The sequence below is a fragment of the Heptranchias perlo genome, chromosome 40, assembly GCF_035084215.1.
Source record: "Heptranchias perlo isolate sHepPer1 chromosome 40, sHepPer1.hap1, whole genome shotgun sequence".
NCBI lineage: Eukaryota > Metazoa > Chordata > Chondrichthyes > Hexanchiformes > Hexanchidae > Heptranchias > Heptranchias perlo.
This window is the reverse complement of record NC_090364.1, coordinates 6,500,981-6,522,449: the sequence shown is the minus strand read 5'-3', so window position 1 is coordinate 6,522,449 and position 21,469 is coordinate 6,500,981.

Below are 21,469 nucleotides of genomic sequence, written 5' to 3'. Positions count from 1 at the left end.
TCCACCTAAAATGAATATGAAAATACTGAGTAAAGGTCTTCAGGATTCTTTTGGTTGCTAAGCTACATTTTGCTTTTATCGACAGGAAAATCAATAGGTTTCAACTTCTTTAATAAGGGAGACAAGGGATCAAAAGAGAGGATGACAGAGAAAGAAAAAGAAATTGAAAAAGACAAGGTGGCACCTCCTCCAGTCCAGATACAAGACCAAGAACAAAAGACAAGGAAAGAGAAAGAGAAAGAGAAAGAGAAAGAGAAAGAGAAAGAGAAAGGCAGCAGAAAAAGAAAGGACGATGGGAAGAAAAGTCAGAAAGATAAATCGAAGGGAAAGGAAGACAAGGGGGAGAAGGAAAAGAAGAAGCAGAAGGAAAAGGAGGAGAAGCAGAGGGAGAAAGCGGAGAAGCAAAAGGAGAAAGAGAGGCAGCAGAAGGAGAAGGAAGAGAAGAAACAGCGAGAAAGGGAAGGCAGGAAGCAGAACAGAAAGGACGACAAAAGGGGGAAGGAGAAAGAGAAGAGGCAGCGGGAAAGGGAGGAGAAGCAGCGGGAAAAGGAGATGAAGCAGCGGGAGAAGGAAGAGAAGAAACAGAAAGAAAGGGAAGACAGGAAACTGAAGGGAAAGGACGACAAAAGGGGGAAGGAAAAGGACAAGAGGCAGCGGGTAAAGGAGGACAAGAAACAGAAAGATAAAAAGCAAAAAACAAAACCATCTGATTCCAAGTCCAAAGGAGATAAGGAAAAAATAGATGGAAGAAATATGGATGAAGAAGTACGGGAGTCGAGAACAAGGGAAGATGATAAGATTTAACTAATGAAACAAGGAGGGCAGCCCACAATGCGGGCGCATGGCAGAGAAGGCAGGTATTTAAATGTATTAGAACGGAACTAATGTGTCCACGTGAACTGGGAATAAAATGGTTTCTTGCAGTTTATTTTGCTTTTGACAAAGGTTAAAGGCCAAACTTCACTCCCCCAAGTGCTTACTTGTGACTTAAGTTCAAAGTTCACCCATTCTGCGGGGTACAAGATTCTCTTTTAGTTCCCCATGTTGGGATGACTCTGCTACTGGGGTGTGTGAGTAGCTTTCTCTGTATTATTTAGATAGATCCACTCTCCTGACATTCTTTTTTCTCATGTGGTCAAGTCATTTCATTATGTCACTTCCTGTTTTGGGAGTAATTGGTCAAAAACTTTAGATAAAAAAAAATCTTTCAAATCTAACTATTTTTTCGTTCTTATGTACGACTGCATAAATAAACTTTATTAAACAAAAACCTAATGCAACATTTAATAAGATTTGGACCCCCTCATTCCTCACTTGGCATTAGGCAGCACATTTATAAAGCATTTCAGAAGAGTCCCTTTACTCATCATCCCTCTGACATTTCAAGTGACTTGTCTTCCCTTCGCTCACCCTCCGCCCCCTCCGTCCCCTCCACAAAATTCTCCCCTCCTTTTTCTGAAAGTGTTGACTCTTTTGGATGAGATGTTAAATTGAGGCCCCATCTACCCTCTCAGGTGGATGTAAAAGATCCCATGGCACTATTTCGAAGAAGACCAGGGGAGTTCTCCCCGGTGTCCTGGTCAATATTTATCCCTCAACCAACATCACTAAAAAACAGATTATCCTGTCATTATCACATTGCTGTTTGTGGGACCTTGCTGCGGGCAAATTGGCTGCTGCGTTTCCTACATTACAACAGTGACTACACTTCAGAAAAGTACTTCATCGGCTGTAAAGCACTTTGGGACATCCTGAGGTTGTGAAAGGCGCTATATAAATGAAAGTCTATCTTTTGACACAGCTGGTCTTGCTCACAGTGATGTTGACCTGAGTGTGCATGTTTCAGTGTTCGATGGTACTTCTTCTCTTCCTCTCCTGAAGCTCCAAGACTTGTTGGGGATTTGATCGCACAGGCACCGACTCCACATGTAGGAGCTCAGTAAGCATTAGCAATGTTTACCGCAGGGAGGGGGCGTCACAGCTGAACCTAGTCCTGTCCTCATCCCCCTTTTCACATATGCTCATTATCCATGGGGTGGGGGAGGGGAAGGCAGGTCACTGGATAGCAATCAGTAGGTTTCATTTCCTCCAGAAATTTGGAACTCTCTTTCCCCCAGAAGGGGGTCAATTGAAACTTTCAAGAGGGAGATCGCCAGATTTCTATTGGGTAAAGGTATGAAGGAATATGGACCAAAGGCGGGTAAATGGAATTGAAGTACATTTGATCTAATTGAATGGCAGAACTGGCTCAAGGGGCTGAATGGCCTACTCCTGTTCCTGTGTGTTATTTAAAACCAGAAACTGCTACAGACAGGAATTTACGTGGAATGTATCAGTAAAAGTTACCATGAAGCTTTTGGATTATCGTAAAAACCCAACTGGTTTACTCGCGTCCTTTATGGAAGGAAACCTGCCATCCTTACCCGGTCTGGGCCTATATGTGACTCCAGTCCCACACCAACGTGGTTGTCTCTTAACTGCCCTCTGAAGTGGCTGAGCAAGCGATTTAGTTGGCTCACTATCGCCTTCTCAGGACATGATGTGGAGATGCCGGTGATGGACTGGGGTGGACAAATGTAAGGAGTCGCACAACACCAGGTTATAGTCCAACAGCTTTATTTGAAATCACAAGCTTTCGGAGCTTTGCTCCTTCGTCAGGTGACCTGACGAAGGAGCAAAGCTCCGAAAGCTTGTGATTTCAAATAAAGCTGTTGGACTATAACCTGGTGTTGTGCGACTCCTTACACTTCTCAGGACAATTAGGGATGGGCAATAAATGCCGGCCTTTGCCCATATCCCGAGAATGAATTTGTAATATTAATCAGTGCGTTAAATAATAGCACACAGAGGATAGTAAACCCACAGGAGGTGAGGACCCTGCCTGGTTCTTCACCCCCTTGGTGCTGAGGCTAACTGTAGCATCTCAACTGGAATCAGTTAACTCTCTACAGATCAGGCATTGAATCTTCTAGGCTGCATGATCAGTCGCACACTGGGCAGTACATATTTCCGTGAGGCCACGAGGGAAGCTCTTGCTCGGTATGGTAGCGTAGCAACCCAGAGGTCATCAGTTCAACTCCTACATGGCAAGTTTTTTTAAAAATTTGTTCTCGGAATATGGGTGTCACTGGCAAGGCTGGTATTTATTGCCCATCCCTAGTTGCCCCATGAGAAGGTGGTGGTTAGGCCTTCTTATTGAACTGCTGCAGTCCATGTGGTGAAGGTACTCGCACAATGGCATCAGGTATGGAGATACAGGATTTTAACCCAGCTACGATGAAGGAATGGCCGATATATGTCCAAGTTGGGATGGTTTGTGACTTGGAGGGGAACTTGGAGGTGATGGTGTTCCCACAACATTGTTTCTCTTGTCCTTCTTGGTGGTAGAGACCACAGGGGAAGGGAATTAAATTCAATAAAACCCAGTAATTTGTGGGCTGGCACCAGCAAAAACCACCGCATTATAAAACCCAACTGGTACACCATCCAATGTACTTCTTCCCTGTCTGGCCTACAGCTGACTCCAGACCCACACTATACAGTCAACTCTTAATGCCCTCTGAAGTGGCCTAGCAAGCCATTCAGTTGTAAAATTAACTGCTATAGAAAGCAACCCAACATCACCTTCTCAGGCCAACTAGGGGTGGACATTAAACACCTCCACATCCTGAGAACAAATTTTTTAAAATTAAGTTTTGTTTGGTTAATTTTTCATAAAAATCACCATACCAGAAAGTAGCTAACGAGGTTAAAGTTTAAAAGAATTACACTGTTTCTGCTCTGATTAATTGTTTTCCTTTTATAAAAGAGCAGTCCCAACATTAGTCCTCTGACTCTTAAATGTTTACAATCGACATGATTTTTAAGTTCAGTTACTGGGTTTTATTCAGTCGCAGCTGTAAAGTTTGTCGGTATTACTGGTGTGACCGTACCCTGTTCATGGTGCTGTTTTGGAATCTAGGCCTGTGGGCATCGGCAGAGGCAACAATCCACCTCCTGAATACGAAGCACCTCCTTCCATCCTTTGTACTGTCCGCTCTAATCCTTCCCCACTCGCGATCTGCCTTCTCCCTCCTGCGAATATAATTGGCCTCCTCTTTGTCGTAGCATCGAACAGAGTAGACTTTGGGCGTAGCTGGTCCAGTAATGCCTGGATCCACCCTCTTCGTTGTCGATCATGCATTGACCGAGATTGATCATGTAAGAGTTGGTGTTCACTGACAGACCTTGCCCTGCAAGCAAATACAATTTTTCTTAAACTTTCAAAATAACCAGAACTCCCCTATCTAATTAGCTAAATCCTCTAGTAAAGGCCACTTGAAGTCCAGACAACTCAATCCTATTGGCTATAAGGACAAATTATCACATAGGATAATCTATGTTGGCCTTATATAGAATGATGCAATATTGACCTAGAATAACTGTAGGGTTGTTGGGTTAAAACACATTTCAGACAGACACAGGGCAGAGGGGGCAAGTGTGAGAAAGGAATGTCAATTGCTGAATGAACTTTGAACTGCCTTGCTTGAAATTGTGTCTTTTTACTTGAACTGTGTGTAAACTGTGTGTACCTTTAAATTTTATGAAATAAAATATATTTTGAAATTTTAAAAAAGTGTAGACAGAGAATACTATTGCAATAAAGATCGGAAGAGATAAGAGTTTAAAGGCTACGGAGAATCCTAATGAGCCCTGGTGCATGGGGAGCATCCAAGTGTAATAGAACAAACGAAATACATGAATTGACATGTGGACTGAATGATAGCAGCTTGACTTAACCACTAAAACAAGCTGACCTATCAACTGGAGATAATGAGATATTGGGCCCAGTAGTCAACCCTGGAAGTACAGGCTACACTGCTGAAATTTAGGAACTCTGTATAGTCTGATCCGAGACTATTATGAGGGGTGGAGAGAAGCCAATTCACCAACCTCGATGGGTTCTATGCCTGTGAGTTTTTTGATGTTGATCTCATAGTCACAGCATGTAATGGTTGTATTAGTGCATTTATTAATAAAAGTTATTAATCAGGCATCTCTATATTTCCTGATCCTTGAACCGGCATTGAGGTGAAGGAGACTGAGGATCCTAATACCCTGACATTGGTGCTTATATTTCTCACTTACTGGCACCACAGGTGAAAGTACAGCCTTTTGCATTACTGAACCATATAGACTTGAGAGTCCCAGGTCCGATTCCCAGTCTGAGTTAGCTGATCTCAGCCTGGGCAGCACTTGAAATGCTACGGTTGCCTTCCTGATCTCCATGCCTTAATTCCACAGTCGACAGTGAATTTACCAATGACTTAGATGAAAGAATAGAGAGCTGCATTTCCAAGTTTGCTGCCGACACTAAGTTAGGTGGCACAGTGTAGATGGGAGCAAAGGGACATTGGTCAATTAAGTGAGTGGGCAAAGTGAGATTGATAGATTTTTGTTAGGCAAGGGTATTAAAGGATATGAACCAAGGCAGGAAAATTGAGTTGAAATATAGATCAGCCATAATTGAATGGCGGAACGGGCTCAAGGGGCTGAATGGCCTACTATTGTTCCTGTGTTCCTACCAACTGAGCTATTGGACAATCCTTGAGCAAGCTTTTGATCAAATTGTAAAGGGTAACATCAGTAAATGATAACATGGTTCCTCCTCTATACTGATATTCCCCTTTAACTAGGGCAGTAGTGTTTTTCTAGTGAAAGCTGACCATTCTAGAAGCCAAAGGTCAATACTTACACCACAGCTCTGGTCTGGTTTGGGGTTGGCAGCAGTGTGACAACCATCAGGGTTATAACAGCCAGTGGTAGTCCACTCTGTGCTGGGGGCATTGCCAAAAGCTAGGAGGAGGGGAGGGAAAGGAAAACAAACAGTATACATTACAGGTAAAAATCTTCAGCAGGTAACAGTCTGGAAATTCCTGTTTGCGCCTTTAGTGTATAAACCCTTATAGTTAAGACCTTCCTCTGTCCGTTATTTTAATGGAGGTACCAACGTGTTTATTTTAAATTGGGTTAACACCAAATGGGTAAAGAAATATCACACTATCATGTTAAGTGTTTGTACGTTAATATTGCAAACAGTAATCTCTAGCCTTATGTTTCTTTTAGAATAAACAGAGAAATTTTCTTATCAATTGAAAATATCTTATTGGTATAGGAGTCAGAATATCTGTAGCCTTTGACTGACCTTAGCAATTACACTCGGGGAAGAAAAAAGAGTAAGAAAGCCAAGCAATTTCATCCTGGTTCTGACCTGCAGTTTGAAGAACAATTAAACTCTGATTGACCTCATCCCATGCTTAATTACCAGCAGTTAGACTTTGTGGCCTGAACGGGACACAGCTCCACCTTAGCAGCAGAATAATACATTGTGAATGAAAAAGGAAAGAGAGACTTGCATTTACATAGCATCTTTCAGAACTTCAGGATGTCCCAAGGCACTTTACAGCCAATGAAGTACTTTTGAAGTGTAGTAATGTAGGAAACGCCACAGCCAATTTGCGCACAGCAAGGTTCCACAAATGAGATAAATGACCTGATCATCTGTTTTAGGTGTTGGTTGAAGGATCAATGTTGGCCAGAACACTGGGGAGAACTCCCCGGCTCTTCTTCGAAATAGTGCCATGGGATATTTTGCGTCCACCTGAGAGGGCAGATGGGACCTCAGTTTAATGTCTCATCTGAACAACGGCATCACCGACAATGCTGTGCTCCCTCCGTACTGCAAGGAATAGATGGTATAACATTGCCATCTTTATAAAACAGCACGTCATCCACTACTAATTAATAATCTTTTATCCGGCATACTCCCATTACAATTCAGATGTCACATTTCAAAGTGTCAAATGTTTACTTTTTACAAAAGAGAAAGAAGCCAGTTGTTTCTTGCTGGTTTCTCTGACTTGGATAACCACCTCCCAGGGCAGGGGCCACCCATTTACCAGCAGCTGCCCAGATACAGAAACTTCCCTCAGCAATAACGTTTAATTCATCTCAAGATGTGCCTATTCAGACCACTTCCCCACATGGAGTATGTAAGCATTGGATTTAAAGGGTCAGTTCAGATTAACGACAGCCTCATCTTAGCTGCTAAACATTACAAACAGGTTCTAGGCCCTTTGTCAGCCTCAATGGTAGCACTCTCGCCTCTGAGTCAGAAGGTTGTGGGTTTCAGTCCCCACGTGCCATCTGCTTGTTCAGGTGAACATAAAAGATTCTATGGTATTATTTAAAGAGGAGCAGGGAGTTCTCTCAGTGTCTTGACTAACATTCCTCCCTCAACTAACACCACTAAAAAAAAAATGGTCATTTGTTTTGTTGCGGTACATGGGATCTTGCTGTGTGCAAATTGGTCCCCGCATTTGCCCGTAAGACAGTAACTACTCTTCAAAGGAATTAATAGACAATGAGCAAATTGTCATATCTTGGGGTTATGACAGGAATAATACAAATGCATGTTCTTTCCCTTATCTTCCTATAGTCATTGTTGCTTTGAACTTCCTTCTTCCACGTAAGCTCCAGACCTATTCCCCCACACGTTCCTCCTCCTCTCTGCATCTTCACTGTGGTGAAATCAAGACTCATCGCAGAAGCTGTACTCACTTTCATAGAACTGCAAAGCTTACTTCCATTGATCTATCCAAACCTGCAAGTGATTGATGTTGTTACTGTGCCCCAAAGATTCCCCACCCAAGTCCCGTTCACCCATCACCCCTGTGCTCGCTCACCTCCATAGGCTCCCGGTCCGGCCATGCCTCAATTTTAAAATTCTCAGCCTTGTTTTCAAATCCCTCAATTGCCTCATCCCTCCCTATCTCTGTAACCTCCTCCAGCCCTACAATCCTCCTGAGATCTCTGCGCTCCTCCAATTCTGGCCTCTTGCGCATCCCCGATTTCCTTCGCTCCACCATTGGTGGCCGTGCCTTCAGCTGCCTAGGCCCTAAGCTCTGGAATTCTCTCCCTAAACCTCTCTGCCTCTCGACCTCTCTCTCCTCCTTTAAGACCCTCCTTAAAATCTACCTCTTTGACCAAGCTTTTGGTCACCTGTCCTAATATCTCCTTATGTGGCTCGGTGTCAAATTTTATTTGATAATCGCTCCTGTGGAGCACCTTGGGGTGTCTTGTTACGTTAAAGGCGCTATATAAATGCAAGTTGTTGTTGTTGCCCCAGCATTGGTGCCGAGTGTAGCATAATGGCAACCTGAACCAGGCAGGTCTGCAGTACTTCAAGGCACTTTTGATGGTTGACCAGTTAGTCTCATTCAATCATAGAATCTGGAGAGGTAGACCTGTTTGGGGGGGGTGGGGAGGCGGCAAAATTCTTCTTACTCAGTTCCAGAGCAGGTGCAATAGCCCTGACTGGACAAGCAGCAGGAAGCTGAATAGCACTCTGTTCTGGTAAGCTGTGTCCCTGTGTACAAGTGGGGGTCCTTAAGCCTTGGCTCTGCCGATCTGCATCTAAGCTCTCTGGGCTTAACTAAGTGGGAGGTGCCCCTATGGAGAGACAGCATGCACTCCACACTCAGCAAACAGAAGTCTTGCAGTAGCTTGGTTTGGAGACTCTTAATCGAGAAGCTAGACACCATCTAAGACAAAGAATTCCGCTTGATCGGCAGCCCATCCAACACCTTAACTATCCATTCCCTCCACCACTGGTGTACCATGGCTGCAGTGTGTACTATTCATAGGATGCATTGCAGAAACTAGCCAAGGCTTTTTTGGCAGTGCCTCCTAAACCCGGGATCTCCACCACCTAAAAGGACAAAGGCAGCAGGTACATGGGAACAACATCACCTCCAAGTTCCCCTCCAAGTCACACATTATCCCGACTTGGACGTAGCTCGCCGTTCCTTCATTGTCGCTGGGTCAAAACCTGGAACTCCCTACCTAACTGCACAGTGGGAGCACCTTCATCACACAGACTGCAGTGGTTCAACCCACCACCACCTTCTCAAGGGCAACTAGGGATGGGCCTTGCCAGCGATGCACACATCCCGAGAAAGAATTTTTAAAATGGTGAAAAAATTTCCATGTGCATCAGACATCCAGCTGACAAAAAAAAAATAACTGACCATTTTGCTTTGGGGGTAGGGAAGGGGTTCCTAACTCCATCCCAAGTCTCCCCACTATGAACACGTCCAACCACAATGTGACATTGCCAGTGAGGAGAACCAGTGGACCAGGCTGGTGCTGCTGGCCTCAGCTAAAGCCAGGTGCATGGATCATAGCAACATAGGAACAGGAATAGACCATTCAGCCTCTCGGGCCTGTTCCGTCATTCAATGAGATCATGGCTGGTCTCACTTGTAGTTGGACAGTTGGGCAGGTTCTGTGGAGAGAAAAACAATGAAAGAAAATTTGGGAGGGCGGGAAAGAAACGATAGAAAGTCTTACCCACTGATAGTGAAACCAGGACGATTTTCTAGTCTCGCATTGCTGAACGAAGCCAGTTGCTTGTCTGAACACTTGCCGATTTTGTGGGTGACAGAGACACTAGAGAGATCGTAGAATGCTGCGACGTGAACTTATAGACAAGGCATTGCACTAAATCAGCCCTGTGCCACCATGCACATTCTTACTGAAAATTAACAAAAAATTTTCACATCTCCAGCATCGCAAGGCTTGACATTCCATGGTAGCCTCCAAGGCAACAAACAGTTGCTGTCAGTGGCTCCGTGTTGCCTACCCAGACGTTAACCACATCAATTGTGGACATTTATCCAACTACAAGGAGTCGTAGGGCACAGTCAATTCCACATGCCATTTCATCGGGCTGAAGAGCTATTTATGTGCCTTCAGAGAGTTGTAAAGCAGAGCCCTTTGCTAGCTTTGCAAACATCATAACTGCATCTCCCCGATTGTCTCCTGTCCTTCGCCCCCCCACCCGCGAACATTCTGCCAGTCTACTGCGGTTGTTTGCTCTTGTCTAGCAAAGCGTGCACAGTCTGAGTATCTGCTTCAACTGACATTCCAACACCGGGGCAATCCCTCTCGCCAATTCTTTCTCATAAGAAGTGTGACAAAAAATGAGTATTTTCTGTCTGTCGAGTTAATTATTGGATTTTGTCATAACCCAAACAGGGTTAAAATTGGTTAATGCTAGCTGTTTCTGAAAGTTGCAGAGAATACATAACCCAGAGTGGCTGATACACACACCTCAGGACATAGCAAAGATTTTTTTAGGATGGCCTTCATATATGTAAGTTGACTACTGCCATTGTCCTAGGATGAGGACCAACTAACAAGTCTTCCAAACCATTTGGAAGAAATTAAGCCATTGTATTTAAATACAAGCATCCTATGGGGTTGTTTGCAGTACATGTTTGTTTGGCTATTTGATTTATGATTTAAATACTTGGAAAGGAAAAATTTGCAAGGCTTTGGGGAAAGAGTAGGGGAATGGGACTAATTAGCTAGCTCTTTCAAAGAGCCGGCAGAGGCACAATGGGCCAAATGGCCTCCATCTGTGCCGTACGACTCTATGATTTGCGTGGGCAAACGCCATATTTGAATCCTGTAAATGGCTGCTCACCGAATCTAGTTATGAGACATATATGCCGGGAATCTCCTCGGGACATCCTCCTGATTGGCCCTCGTAACTTAAGCAGAAGATTGGTGGACACCGTGGATAAACCACATAAATGGAGTTTCCGCTGATGTTGCAGCGACCAATTGGGAGGACCCCCACCCCCTCCCCCCCTTCCAGGAAAATTCCCGGGGACAATTTTTAATGTTCTGGGATATCGTCAAAGGAATTTGGAGCTATGTATGTTATGCAGTATTACATAAAAACAGTAGTCAGGCTGAAGCCAGGAAGTGCCTGAGATCAGTCTAAAGGCAGCTCTTGCTCCCCTCTACTCAGCACTGTGTCCCAGTGGGGATTGGAACTCAATATAATAGGATATAAGTGGATAACTCCTGTTTCAAGTGACAATGTTAAAGAACATAAGAACATAAGAAATAGGAACAGGAGTAGGCTATTTGGCCCCTCGAGCCTGCTCCGCCATTCAATAAGATCGTGGCTGATCTTCTACCTCAACTCCACTTTCCCACCCTATCCCCATATCCCTTGATTCTCTTAGTGTCCAAAAATCTATTAATCTCAGTCTTGAATTTACTCAACGACTGAGCATCCACAGCCCTCTGGAGTAGAGAATTCTAAAGATTCACAACCCTCTGAATGAAGAAATTTTTCTTCATCTTGGTCCTAAATGGCTGATCCCTTATCTTGAGACTATGACCTCTAGTTCTAGACTCTCCAGCCAGGGGAAATAACCTCTCAGCATCTACCCTGTCAAGCCCACTAAGAATTTTATACATTTCAATGAGATCACCTCTCATTCTTCTAAGCTCCAGAGAATATACGCCCATTCTACACAATCTCTCCTCATAGGACAAGCCTCTCATCCCAGCAATCAATCTAGTGAACTTTTGTTGCACCCCCTCTAAGGCAAGTATATCCTTCCTTAGGTAAGGAGACCAAAACTGTATGCATTACTCCAGGTGTGGTCTCACCAGAACCCTATATAATTGCAGCAAGACCTCCTTACTCTTATACTCCAACCCCTTTGCAATAAAGGCTAACATACCATTTGCCTTCCTAATTGCTTGTTGTACCTGCTTGTTAACTTTTTGTGATTCGTGTAAAAGGACACCCAAATCCCTCTGACTATCAACATTTCTTAGTATCTCACCTTTTAAAAAATATTCTGCTTTTCTATTCTTCCTACCAAAGTGGATAATTCACATTTCCCTACATTACACTCCATCTGCCAGCTTCTCGCCCACTCACTTAACATGTCTAAATCCCTTTGCAGCCTCTTTGCGACCTCCTCTACTTTCCCAACTAGCTTTGTATCGTCAGCAAACTTGGATACATTACACTTCCTCCCTGGTGCCCTGGCCTATATTTATCCCTCAATCAACATCACTAAAACAGGTTATTTGGCCATTATGACATTGCTGTTTGTGGGATCTTGCTGTGCGCTAATTGGCTGTCGCACTTCCTACATTACAACAGTGACTACACTTCAAAAGCATTTCATTGGCTGTAAAGCACTTAGGGATGTCCTAAGGTCATGAAAGGCACTACATAAATGCAAGTTCTTTCTTTCTTTAATGGACTGATGACAGCTTGGTGTGGGTTGTTAGTTTTTTCCCCTACTATACAGATTTGCACACTATCCTGCTTTAAGTGAGAGATGGAACAAACTAGACTATGCATCTCTCTACTGCTTCAGTGCTGACTCATATCATCCAAGTGCTGGAGTACCATCTACAGCTACACCTCTGTCAAGACCACTCCATACCTGGGCAATTGGAGGTGCATGTGTGGTCTTGATAGACAAGCAAACCGAATGATTTGGTCATGTCTGGTATGACATTGCTCGCGTATTGCTCCTGTGTGTGTGTGCTGTGGACAGGGTAAAGTATACGTCGTGTTCTAGTAGAGGAGCTTGTTTTTGAAAAGGGGACGAGCTGTGGGTGAACCAGTCCATGGAGCCTTGTGGCTGTTGGGCATAAAAGAAACGTTCTCTGCAGAATGCAACTGGTCAAGAGTTTAATAAGTTTTATCGGTCGTTATTCACCCCATTCAGGGGATTTGTGAGAGTCGCTAACAGTAAGCTACAAGCGAACCAATGCAAGGACTGGGTTTGATGGGCCAAATTGTCTTTAATTGTTGTGTACTTTGTGAACCTAATTCATCAGATAGTTACAGCTGCTACACAACCTGTCACTTTCTCATACATATAGTCCCCTTATTTTTCTATTATGTTTAATGCTCCTCAGAACTTTTTTTTGATCCTTCTAAGCCGGAAATATATGCTATACTTTCTTCCTTATCCCTGCATCCTCACTGTACTTGAATTCTAAAACTCATCATGTCACCTCCCACTCTACCTCATTCTTTCCAGGACTTCAAATTGTTGTCCTCCTCAGTCATTCTTTCCTTACAAACTTCAGGCTTCTTAAATACTTGGTGCGACTTCTGACTTATCCTGTTAGTGCAGTGTGTACTATCCATAGGATACACTGCAGCAACTCACCAAGGCTTCCTCGGCAGCACCTCCCATACCCGTGACCACCACTTAGAAGGACATGGGAAAATTAAGTTTCAAGTCACACACCATTCCGAATCGAACATATATTGCCGTTCCTTCATCGTCCCTGGATCAAAATCCTGGAACTCCCTACCTAACAGCATTATGGGGGCGTCTTCACCATGCGGACTGTTGCGGTTCAAGAAAAAGGCCCACCACCACCTTCTCAATGGCAACGACTGATGGGCAATAAATGCTGGCCTTGTCAGTGACGCCCACATCCCAAGAATTAATTTTTTAATATCTTCTTTTATATAATTGCAAGTCCTTGGTTCCTTTCCTTTACTGTGGATAGTGTCTTGCACTTTAGGTCTTTGGATCTTCACGTAGGTTTCTCAGTTTAAACACCTGGTAGACCCCGCCGTAGTGTTGCTCATGGGTAGGCCAGGCACTGGAGTGTGCTTTCTGATGTTTATCACAATCCCACTGAAGCCTAAATGCAACAGCAGTTTAGCCATCACTGCAATGCAGCAAATTTACTGAAACAATATCTCACATGACTGACACAAAGAAAAAAATCACATGCCTCAATGATACTGAAGTATTATAGCTTTAATGTTTGCAATACTATTTATCTACCACTTTACAAACATTTGCAAGTAACTTCCCTCCTAAAAAACCCCTTCTTCCCAATTATTATGAGTTGATTTACTTAAGAAGCATCCACTTTATTTACTTGTTTGTTTTTCCTTCCTTCCTCCCCCAAACTTTTATTTCCAGTCACTTAGTTGATTATAATTTTATTTTCTCCCAAAGTGGCTTTGTAGTTTTCTTGAAGAAGCTGTTGCTTGCACTGTGAATAATTGGCACATTGAACACATAGTTTATTCATTGTGGTCCTGGCTTGACTATGACCATGAGAAAAAAACGCCTTATTGACCAAGAGTGAAAACCAGGATGATTTTATAGCCTCGCATCACTGGATGGAGTTGTTTTTTTGCCTGAACAGGTTAACAGTTTTATGGGCAATGTGACAGATCAAAGTACCTCATAAACATCCCTTTGGCTGCAGCGCATATATCCGCTCCCCTCAGTAACACCATTTTTTTTTTATCTTGATAAAAGTTTCACACTAGAAATGGTAACTTAGAATCATAGAACCTTGCAGCACAGAAGGCCATTGGGACCACTGTGCCAGTGCTGGCTCTTTGAAAGAGCTATCCAATTAGTCCCAGTCCCCTGCTTTTTCCCCACAGCCCTGCAAATTTTATTCTTTTCAAGTATATATCCAATTCCCCTTTGAAAGTTACTACTGAATCTGTTTTCACCACCCTTTCAGGCAGCGCATTCCAGATCATAACAACTTGCTGCGTAGAAGAATTTCTCATTTCCCATCTGGTTCTTTTGCCAATTATCTTAAATCTGTTTCCTCTGGTTGTCGACCCACCTGCCAGTGGAAACAGTTTGTCCTTATTTATTCTATCGACTTGTTTGTCTTCTCCACAGGTGCTGCCTGACCTGCCATGTGTTTCCAACAGATTCTGTTTTTGTTTCAGATTCTGCAGTATTTTGCTTTTTACCAAAATAAGTCTCATCACAAACAATACCCTGGCTCAGAGTTTTTATTTAATGGTTTAAACTGTATCTAATGTTGAAATAAATTTTTTTTACTTTTGATGTTTCTTTCCTCCACTGGTGCCTCACGGTTGTTATCTGTAACCTCCTCCAGCCCTACAACCCTCCTCTGCGCTTCACCAATTCTGGCCTCTTGCACATCCCCAATTTTCATTGCTCCACCAGTGGCGGCTGTGCCTTCAGCTGTCTAGATCCTAAGCTTTGGAATTCTCTCCATAAACCTCTCCGTCTCTCTCGCCTCCTTTAAGACGCTATCTCTTTGATCAAGCTTTTGGTCACCTGTCCTAATATCTCCTTATGTGTCCCGGTGTCAAATTTTGTTTGATAATTGCTCCTGTGAAGCGCCTTGGGACGTTTCGCTACATTAAAAGCGCTATATAAATGCAAGTTGTTATTATTCTTAAATTCTCCTGCCTGGTGCTCATGTGACATAGATTGCCATGGTGCGCACTGGGCATTATAGTTCCACAGGAGCAGGGTGAAAACTACAACTCCCATGAGCCAACTCTCTCTGCCTCTCACACAAACCCATTCAAATAGGAGATGGAAATCCTCAGTACTCAAACTCCAGGCCATCTTCCAACCCTGGGACTGACGCAGAACTCAAGCTCCAGACAGAACAATTTCTTGTAGGTATGTCTACCATTAAATGACCAACTAAATGGTTAGGTTCAATGGTTCCTTTCCATTTTAAAGGTCATTTTTTTTTGGTGTGTGTTTGTTATGCAATAATTTTTTACCTGTAATTAATGACCTAAGTGAGGAAGAAAAATGGCAACCAAAAAGAATTTTGAAAAAAAAAGTGCTTAAGCAATTTGATTGGTTTGTTTAGTGGCAGGTACTGGTTCCTGATTAGTACCTTTGGAAAAATATGCAAGCAATTTGATTGGTTGGGTTTATGTAGGTTGACTGTTCATGATCAGTAGGTTTCCTGTATCCATTTTCCTCTGGAGTTCGAATATTGTGTTCCAGTTTTGGGCACCCTACTACACAAAGGACGTCGAGGTCATGGAGAGGGTACGGAAGAGACTTGAAGGGAAGGAGCTTTAGTTATGAAACTAAAGAAACTGGGCCTCTTCTCACTAGGACAGAGACGATTGAGAGAGAATTATGAAGGGTTTTGATACGGTAAATAGGGATAAATTATTTTCACTGGTCAGTGACTGGAGGACATAAATTTCAGATCATCAAAAGAATGAAGGGAACGGATAGAATGTATTTTACACAGACAACATGGAATTCCCTACCAACAACAGTGGTGGCAGCAGAATCCACAATAGCTTTTAAAAGCAAAGTGACAAAAGAAAAATATTAAAGGGTATTGAGAAAGGACAGGGGAATGGGACTAAATGGATAGCTCTTTGTGATGGGAAGAATGGCCTCCTTTTGTGCTGTAAAATTCTAATAAATTGGGCTTTTGAGTAAATCAGCACAATTAATAGATGGGGGATATTTGAGTCACTTAGGCAAACAGGACAGACGCTTCGTAAGTGACATTTTGAAGTGGGGAGGGCACTTTTCCCGCACACTACGAATACGTGCTAGGTGAAAGATTTTTAATTAGACAGATAATACATGCATAATAATGTTGCTGGTGTCAGATTCAACACAATGTGTACTATGGACAAGCACAACAGGGTTAAGTCCAAGAATCTGGGCAGATACCTCAAGCAAATAAGTCTACATTCTTTAGAGCAGAAAATGCTTAGCAGCGAGACTGAAGGTCCATGGCAGCTGCTGTAGAAACAGGTTCTAGTCTCCAACTCCCTCCCCGTTCTTGGAAAGGCAATCAGAGGAAAGATTTACTACCATTTACTCACCAGTTTCCACATGCGCCTTGAAGGCTTGAAGCAAAAAGCATCAACGTCTAAAGTTCCTTAAGGGCTTACATTCTCCCTTTTAATTTTCCTCCTTCTTCTCAAAAAACAATGACTTTTGCTGTAGTTCCATAGTTGCTGGTAACGCTGCAGTATCTCGCCTGTGTAGACGTAATTGTTGGGAAACTGCTCGACCACAGCAGTCACAGCTGATTGTGTCCCTGTCCAACATCCACACACGGTAACAGTCAATGGATGGCAGTCAGAAGTGGGAATCCTGGCTGATTATTTTTTGTCTCACTCTAGCCCAGGACAGTGAGGTCAACTTCAGCAACGCAGATTAACTCAGCTAACTCAACACGGCAGGGATTAAGCCCGGGCCCTCCCTGATCTGTGTCAATTAATAGCACACCTTGTGATGCATTCACCCGTGTATTTACAGTATTACTGTGTGTTTCCAGCGATATTTAAATAATTCTACTTTGGTCAACCTGTGATTTTCAGTTACGTTACGAACATCAGACAGCATTGATGCATGAGAATTTAGAATAGGTTAGAAACTGTAAAAAAATGTTATTCAGACAAACCAGAAGGTTCTAGGTTTCATCCCCAGTCTATGCTGGGACAGCAATTGGGACTGTACAATTGGCTTGTATCCCTGGCTAGGGAAAGAAAGAACTTGCATTTATATAGCACCTTTCACAACCTCAGGACATCCCAAAACACTTTACAGCCAATGAAGTACTTTTGGAGTGGAGTCGCTGCAGCCAATTTGCGCACAGCAAGCTCCCACAAACAGCAATGAGATACTGACCAGATCATGTTTTAGGTGTTGGCCGATGGATAAATGTTGGCCAGGACACTGGGGAGAACCTCCCCTGCTCTTCTTCAAATAGCACCATGGGATCTTTTACATCCACCTGTGAGGGCAGACGGAGCCTCGGTTTAACGTCTCATCCCCAAAGACGGCACCTCCAACAGGATTATTACCCAACTGGGAAGTGCACATCAGAAGAGAACCAGTTTGGTCTCAGTTCACGTCCGTGAGGGAGAAGCCCGGCTTCACTCATTATCCACGGTTCCGCATGAAGAATTACTAGGTGCTGAGGGAACTGCTGGTTCTCATGAAACCGTGCCTCTGCATGAGCTGGTGTCTTCATGGGAGAAGTTTAGAAAGAAACAGACGTTACTGCGGATGCATTGATATCATGGACCTTGGAGTTCATTCTGCAGACCATTTACTTACCAAGAGGTTGGGTCGGACGACTTAATCCCAAACCTCCCTCAGTGTACGTTGTTGAATCATTTCTGCTGAGAAGTGCACGAGAATGTTGTGGGTTGACTCGTTCTCAAGGTTTTATTTCCCTAACCTCTGCCTCGGGTCATTTCTTGACAAAATGTGGATGGTGAAAGACAGCCTGTTGTTTGGTTACAGTAAAAATACAAAATAAGGTACTGGGTTGCACGAGCAAAGGAGTAGAGTACGAATCAAGAGATTAAACTGTTGCTGAATAAGGTGATGATATACCCCAGCTTTAGTGTTATGTTCAATTCATGATGTGGAGATGCCGGTGATGGACTGGGGTTGACAATTGTAAACAATTTTACAGCACCAAGTTATAGTCCAGCAATTTTATTTTAAATTCACAAGCTTTCGGAGGCTACCTCCTTCCTCAGATGAACGATGAACGTTCATCTGAGGAAGGAGGTAGCCTCCGAAAGCTTGTGAATTTAAAATAAAATTGCTGGACTATAACTTGGTGCTGTAAAATTGTTTACAATGTTCAATTCAAGCACTTATGGGAAGGATACCATTGTCCAAGATGATCCCAGAAATCAGAAATCAAAGTTATGAGGAAAATTTGAACTTTTGAAAGTTATGAAGAGGATCAACAAAGTTAATACAACTTTAAATTAGGAAGTTAGGAGCAAGAGGGGAAGTCAGGCAGAATTTAATTTTTCACACTTTGGGTAAAAGTTTTGTGGAATATGTTATCAGTGGACCCAATGAAGCAGTATAAATGGGCTTAAGGGACAATTGGATGTAAGGAACTGAAGGAAATGGTGAGATTGAAGGCAGGTATGGGTTGAGATCAAACAAAAAGGAACAGGCTTATTGGGACAAATGTTTTTTTCTGTTCCTAAGATCTTATGTTTCCAAGTAAATTAGGAACTTACCAAGTAGGGAAGTGCTGATGGAAACTTGTGTCCTTAGAAAATAAAAGCAAATTGTTTCCTTTTAGCTGGTGCGTACTATACAGGTACAGGAGTTGATATTATGAGCTGTACAGAAATGGAGTGAATTGATCCTTTACCCATTGTGTACTGTACATGTAAACTGAGATATACAAGAACTGTACAACACAAGCAGGAGTAATTAACTTTTGTCCAGTGTGGATTAAATGAAGATGCAATTAAATAATGAGGATCCAATTATATTCCTCTTTTTGATGGATGCCTGCCCCACTTGCAATGCAGGAAGTGACTCGCCTTGCTTCATCACACTTCAGTTTCAGGTATTCATTCGGTCTGGTTACAAATTGTGCATTGATAAGGCAGCACATAAACAATGTGCTGTAAAACACCACAGGGACACTGAAAGAGTTAAAAGCCTCACTCCCTCTGCCAGCTACTGATGGCAGTGTTGCTATTTGCTCAGAGCTAAGCATGGACCTTTTACTTCACCTATGCATAGAAAATCAAACACATTGTTTCCACGTCTCCTGGTTACCAAGAGTTTTGAAAAACGACCCAGCATTCATCAATAACCCCCAAGTGGTGCGATGTCAGGCACCATCTACTCTTACAGACACTGAAGGGAACGAAGCAGCCTCTCACCACTCATCCTTCTGGACTCCCTCCCTCAGCTGTAGCCAGTCCTCAGTTTGTTGTTTGTGTTCTCATCTATCTTCTTCCTTCAGCCAGAACGACAGCATAAGCTGGCGCTGGGGACATTTCTCCAAGTCCGCATGATTATTTTTGCAGGAGAGGGCTGCAAACATAGGGTCGTATGTATCCAATTGGCTCAGTTGGTAGCGCTCTCGCCTCTGGGTCAGATGGTTATGGGTTCAAGCCCAACTCCAGGACACAAGCGCGTAATCTAGGCCGTCCCTTCGGTGTAATACTGAGGGAGCACTGCATTGTCATAGAATGAGAAGTTTATACATCTGCTTATTTCTGTGGTGGACATTAAAGATCCCATGGTATCTCAAGAGTGTCTCTGCCAACCAACACCATCAAAAAACTGATCATTCATCTCGTAAAGGGACCTTGCTGAGTGCAAATTGGTTGCCACATTTATCCACGTAACAAGTGATTGCACTTCAAAAAGTAATTCATTAGATGTGAAGCACTTTGGGAGGTCCTGAAAGGTGTTACATAAATGCAAATTATTAGAATATATTTTTCTTTGAGGAAAAACAGGAGAAATGCCTAGTTTTACATTGAAGCTTATCAAAATTGTGGGAAGGCATGATGTGGAGACATCATTCCTGACATTATGATTCCATCTGCAGGAATGAGAAACCCCAATCTCAGCACACCTGCAGTAACAATCTTTAATACTTTTCAAGCTGCTAACAAGCCACTTAATCAGTATAAAAGGTCACAATTTGTTAATTTAGCTGTACATTGCACAAAACTAGTAAGTAATGGATCAACATCAAGTACAAAAGTGGAACTTGCTAACACATGGAGTTGTTGAGGCAAAGAGCATAGATGCATTTAAGGGAAAGCTAGATAAGCACATGAGGGACAAAAGAATAGGAAGTTATGCTGATAGGGTTGGATGAAGAGGGGTGGGAGGAGGCTCATGTCGAGCATAAACACTGGCATAGACCAGTTGGGCCGAATGGCCTGTTTCTGCGCTGTCCATTCTATGCAATGAAAAGCTGATTTTAGTGACCAGGCTCTAGGGCACTTGTCACTGCTATAATGGGAGTTATGAGAGCACAATCGTGATGGGGAAGAATTTTCCCCGCATGCCACAGTGCAAAAGGAAACAAGCATTAACAGAAATTCAGGGATAGTGTAAACCCAGTGAAAACAACACTAAAGACATGGGGGGACGGGGAAAGAGCTTATAGTAATTGAATACTACTGACACAGAAGTGTTTTGTAAGGTTGTAGTGAGTAAGGCAGAAGTGAAAATAGCAGGACTATGCAAATTATATTATACATGTCATAGTAGCACAGAGATAATAATGCAAGAATTTTCATGTGCTAAATCACCCTAACTCAATTTACACTGCTCATGCATCTAAATGTAGACATGAAGCAACTTGATCGTTCTGAGGAAACGGTTAAGACAGGTACAAAGAGCAATCAAAAAGGCTAATGGAATCTTGGCCTCCAGCTCAAGCAGGCTGGAATACAAAGGGGAGGAAGTTATGCTTCAGTGGTACAGAGCCTTGGTCAGACCCAATCGGAGTATTGCATTCTGATCTGGGAACTGCACCTCAGGAAGGATATATTGGCCTTGGAGGGGGTGCAGCGCAGATTCACAAGAATGATATTGGAACTTAGAGGGTTAAGTTATGAGGACAGGTTGCATAAATTTGGTTTGTATTCCCTTGAGTATAGAGGATTAAGGGTGATCTGATCGATGTGTTTAAGATGTTAAAAGGATTTGATAGTTTCTCCGTATCTACCCTATTTCCACTGGCGGGGGAAGTCAATAACAAGGGGATATAATTTTAAAATTAGAGCTAGGCCATTCAGGAACAAAATCAGGAAGCGCTTTTTCACACAAAGGGTGTTGGAAATCTGGAACTCTCTCCCCCAAAAGGCTGTGGGTGCTGAGGGTCAATTGGAGCTTTCAAGACTGAGATCGATAAATTTTTGTTAGGTAAGGGTATCGAGGGATATGGAGCTACGGCGGGTAAATGGAGTTGAGATACAGATCAGCCATTCACCAGCACTCGACAGCACAAAATCCATATAATTAAACAAATTCCCAAATGTAATCAATTTTTGCCATCT